This window comes from Rhea pennata, chromosome 25 (assembly GCF_028389875.1).
Source record: "Rhea pennata isolate bPtePen1 chromosome 25, bPtePen1.pri, whole genome shotgun sequence".
Taxonomy (NCBI): Eukaryota; Metazoa; Chordata; class Aves; order Rheiformes; family Rheidae; genus Rhea; species Rhea pennata.
In genome coordinates this window covers 5,116,259-5,121,787 of record NC_084687.1, presented here as the reverse complement: position 1 = coordinate 5,121,787, position 5,529 = coordinate 5,116,259, and positions in this window count along the sequence as shown.

Below are 5,529 nucleotides of genomic sequence, written 5' to 3'. Positions count from 1 at the left end.
TCCTTTCCTTGCTTTGCCACCACGTCTGCCGTTCTGTTCCTGCTGCTTGTTCCCATCTGCCTCCCTCCACCAACCTTTTCTTTAAGTTTTGAGGTCACCGACTGCATTTCCATTATTAAATTCCCAGATAACATTAAAGATTTATTAGTTCGCTAAAGGTAACTGGCAAAAGTTAATTAGTCCTAATAGTCCAACTTCATTCACATGGACGAAAGATGCTCTAGGTGTGAATTACCCCAGCAACCTTCCCAATAAAATATTGATCAAGAAAAAGTTTGCCAGTCATAAATATTGCAGGAGAGCGAGGAGAAAGTCCCCCATTTTTGTGCGTTTTGCTGCCCTAACGTCCCACGGAAGGACACAGCTGCCCCCGGGCACCCGCGGCGCTTCGAGCCCCACGTCCCGGTGCGACGCAGCCGCGGAGCCGAGGCGCCGGGTGGAAGACACGAGCAGGCAGGCGGCCTCCGAGCAGCGCATCCGAGCCCGTGGAAACAGCACGCTGTGCCGGGGGGACGAGCTCCCTGGGGACATCATTTATTATTACTTATGTTATTTATTATTTATTATTTATCGCCCCTTCCCAGGCCTCGGGATGTCAGGACGGGCGCCTGGCACAGCACAGTCCTCACTGTCTTTTAGAGACTTGAACCCAGACCTGCCACGGACACAGCCCTGCCGCTTGAATGAAGTTTCCCCCCATTTCTGAGGCCTCCAGGATGATTTTATCTGGTTCGTAATGGGTTTGTGCAGAGACTTCAGGCACTGTCCTCGCGTGCTGTGACTTGGTATTTCTCCAGCACGGGAGCCCACGTCCCGGCCTCCTCCGCCGTCTCCAAACTCAGCCATTTCCAAGCGCTCAAGATCACGGCGGGCAGAGCCCGTAAGCTCCGACAAGGGGGTTTCCATCCCACTTCAGCAGATGTCGAGCAAGGTGCCGCTTGGCACTTTGCGCCCTCTACTCACAAAGCAGCTAAGACGCCTCTGCCCGGCCCTCGTGGCGCGAGCGAGCGGTGAGCAGCGGTTATTTCTCCCTCGGGGAGCCACAGCATTAACGCGGAAGCACTCTTGCCGCCGGATCATCGAGCGCAGACCGCAGCGATCATCCGCGGCCCAAGGGCCTGGGCTGAAGGCAGCGGCTCTGCTCGGGAGCGGTACCATCTCCCCAGCACCCAGCAGCGCTCAGGCTGTGCAAGAAGAGATTGGGAGACTAGCAGGGGACCCTGGAGGGCCTGGATCTTCTGCCAAGGGCAGAGACGATCTTGCTGCTGAGCTGGCGCTTGACCTGCTGTGCTGCAAGCTGCCTTGGCAGGAGCCCACCTTCGCCGGTGGCTGTTTTGCTGCCTCCTGGCTCAGCCTTGCACAGACGAATCGAGCCTCTCTAGGGTGGGTGAGTATGTGATAGCGTGTTTTGGACCTAATTTATGGTGTGCTCTGTTGAACTATGATAACGAAGCACTTAAAAACCTAGGAAGGGGGGCTGGTTTGTTGGCCTTGCATAAGCACCAATGCCTGCCTAGTAAATCTTTAATTGAAAGTGGAAGGGAACTGGGAGGCTCACCAGTAGAGAAAAAATGGTAAATATTTAATATGGATACCGTGATTACTCTAACAAGGTTGAGGGAAAGGGGGGAGAAGACAGATGAAAGTGGCACCTGTAGAACATTAAATCCAAATAAAGTCACCAAGGAGATAAAATAAAACATCCCCTGTCAGCAAAGGCAGGAATAAACTTCTTCCTCCAGGCAACTGATTGCAGCTTGAGAGCTGGAAGAGGAGCCAAGGCAAGAGCGAGCTCTCAGGGCACCAGCACCAGGACTACGTGGGGCAGGGGGGGGGAGCCCCCTTGCCAGGCCACCACCCCACTGCTCAGCCCCCTTGCCAGGCCACCACCCCACGCGCACCCTTCGCGGGGCACAACCAGCTCTGCCACCTTACCCCTGGGGCAGCCTGGCCCATAGCTGTTCCACACACTTCCCAGCCTGGCAGACCAAATCACCTCCTTGCGCTTGGAGAGCAAGTGGGACCTCAAAGCACGTGCAGAATCAGGACCCAGGAGAACACTCCAACGCTGCCACCATTAAGCCCACTTAGGGTTGCTAAGTGACAGCAACAGAGCCACCAACTTCACTCCTTACACAGAAAGTAATAGCACAGGATTAATAGTTAAGGACATAAAGCCTGCACTGCCCACATGATGAACAGACCAGGTTCATTATTCTCTTCCACAGTGCTGTTGATGGATGGCAAGATGTCCGTGGACTTGGGTTTTAATCCAGATCAATGCATTCTCTATGCATTCAGTTTTTGTTAGGCCTGACTGCATCGTGTTATATTTCTAGGTATTAGCAGAAATTGCAGTTTTCCAAGGAAGGGTCAGACTTAAGGGTTCTCTGTCATGATGAAGAAAGCATTGCTTTATACCAAATGAGAATAACATCCAAACCGAGAAGGGCTGTGTCAGCGTGGATTACAATCCTCTCTGCTAATAGCAATAATAGGAGTATTGTAGCAAGTCAAATACCGTGTTCGCAGCATTCTTCCTTGCATCGTCAATTTTAAAGAGAACATGGTTTCCAAAGGAAAACAGCAATACCTAGCACTTGTAAAGCTGTTCCCACACTCAAAACAGTACGCAAATCTTTACATGCCATTGAGGGGTAAATACCCTTCCTGATTTACAGCTAGGTAAGCTACAGGATGCTGAGGAAAGGGGGGTTTTCAGGAGCTGTGCAGGGAAACATAACGGATCCTCGGTGGCAATCAGGGCTCTGCACTTGTGCTTGGCCCTCCAGCTCTCTCAGGGCCAGGATGCGATTTGGGGGCTGCCCTGGCTGGAGCACGTGTCTGCATCTTGGGGACCTCCCTCCGCACAGCTCAGCGCTGAGCGATCCAGCCAGCCCCTGAACTCCAACCTGGATGTATCCCAACACACCCCTGACTTAAGATAGTTTTTAACACCATCTCAGAGCCACTCAGCTCTCCTGTGAGGCAAAGCCAGTGGAGTCTTACTAAATGTAGTTACAAAGGCAAAGCAGAGAGAGGATAATCTGGCCTGCCAGAAACAAAACGGTATCCACAGATGTGAGAGCTGCTGATGCTTTGTGCAGGAGCTGGTGCCGCACCTGGAGTGCTTCATTCAGCTTCCCCATGGCGAACGGAAGACAGAAGGCGAGTGAAGTTATGGGTCCTCCCGCGATCCCATCAGCTCAGGGGCTCACGCTGCTTCCTTTCAAACCACATTCAGATCCACTGCTGGGACTGTAATGCCAGCTCCTGATGGTGTGGCCATTTCAGTCTTAAATTAATGAGGCTTTAGCTGTTAAAAAAGGCTTGTTCTTTCCTTTAAAAAAAGCTCATTTTTTGTGCAATGCTAGTGCACACCTGAGGCCTGCTCTGCTAGCAAGATTTCACACTGCCTGCCTCCCTGCCGTAGCTTGTTTCCAGCAAGCTTCAGCTGGACATCCTAAACAGACATCAGATGGTCTCCTAGATTGTTCTTGGGGCTGGAATGGCCACATTTGGGTCACTGCCACTTCTGCTAAAGGTCACCGGATTTGTAGGTGTGAGGCCGTTTCGATTCAGTGAGCTGGATTCTGCCCTCTTTACCCAATAGCCAGGAGGGAGAAGTACCACTAGCTCCTACCAACAGACTTGGGAGTGCAAGCTTCACGTGGTGTTCCTGCACAGACAGCCCCTGGCAAACAGGCTCCGAAGCAGCCTCCTTCCCTTAGCCAGCTTGGTGAGAATCTCTGGGCAGCTGGTATGTAGAAAGCTCCTCAGTGAACACTGATGCAGGAAGGTGTGCCAAGACACGCCTAGCATTTCACCCAAGATCTGAAGGAGACTGCAGGGATTGCTGTAGGGGTGGATGAGTTAGAGGAAGATGAAAAACAAACAAGCAAGCAAAACACTGGGGGGGAAGCAGATGAAGCAATCTGCTGCATTTATCCAGGAACAGCTCATTCACACAGGATTGTTTCCCAGTTAGTCTCCTGAGCATCTTGCACCTGCCATGACAGAGGCAGAGTTCCTCCACGTCCTGGCAGCCTTGCAGACGCAAATGGTGGGGTGTACGACGCACTGTATTCAGGCGATGGGGAAAGCAAGAGCTGCAACTGGTCCTCCACAAGGAAGGCTTCTCCTGCCTGAAGTGCGCAGAGCAGCCCTAGGTCACCTTGTTGATTTGGGATTTCCTGCAGCAGGAAGGGAACTGGCTTCAGAGAACCTGAGTGTTGGCAGTGGGTGAGTGCTTTAATCTGCTCTGAGGGACTTGCTTTTTACAGCACACTGGGACTGGATAGCTGGACGGAAGGAACAGCCGCACAGACAAAAGACTGCAGAGGCAGAGCCACAAAACTGCCCTGCAGACATTAAGTCTGGCAGAGGTTATCGGCAAGTGTAAATACTGAAGACAGAATGGAAGACAGAATGGAAAGGACTGCAGGGTGCAGCCGAGCAGCTTGCCAATAGGTGCTCTCGGAAACCAGTTCTACCTACAGCTGCTCTTAGTAACACAGCCAGTGAACATGCAGGACCATAAACACAATCAACTCTACCTTCTGCCAGGAGAAGGTATCCTTGTGTGGGAGACAGGGGAGCTGACTGCGGTTCTCCTATTTTGATGCCAAAGGTGGAGTTTTATTGTTTTCCTACAAAGCATCAAGGTGCTGTTTATTACGAAGCAGCATCTCCTTGGCAAGCAACTAGTGCTAAACCACTGCTGAGCGTGTGCGTGGGGCTAGTTTCCAGCACAGAGTGGTCATCTGCTGCATCTCCCTCTTATGTGCAGCCTGCTTGTCCCCAGCTAGCACTGCAAACCAGGGACACTCCTGTCCAGCAAGCACAGCCAGGGTGCTACTAAAATACTGAGCCCCCCCCCCGAAAAACAAAAACTAAGAGGCGACTGAGGAAAGCCTAATCCCAGCCTTGTACTCATGTCCCCCAGTGCAACCTATTTATGTCAGCATTAAAGGTTCAGTATGCACAGCCTAAAGGCAATGACATGAGAGTTGCAGGGAACCGCCAGCATCCAGCTCCGTACCGTGAGCGGCCTGTGGGTGCCCTCTAGTGAGCAGCCTGCCAGGGGAGCTCTGCACGCCGAGCGGCGCAGCGGGGTGTACGGGTGCATGACGGCTCCGCCACGGTTGCTTCCACCCCACACTCAAAGCAAAAAGCTTGGGAAAAAAAATGAGAGGGCTAAGCAATCTTCTGCATTAAGCAGAAGCAAATCATATGGCGGTCGTCACCCTGCTCCCTCGCCACTTGGGGGATCTTCAGTGGCTATAACTGTTGCTGGGGATGGGACTGGGGAACTGCTCCACCTTCAAAGCAACACAACAAATACTTTTTTTCAGGTTGGCTCAGGAGATGAATCCTATGCAATTCCCCTGCTACCATTCTTGCCGTCTTTTGCAGACACGTGTATTTGTGCTACAACATCCTCTCCTGAGCAGAAAGTAGAGACATCCTGGGAGGGATGAGAAGTCTCCCCCTCCCTGAAAAGGCGAACACAGAAAGATCAGAGGCTAC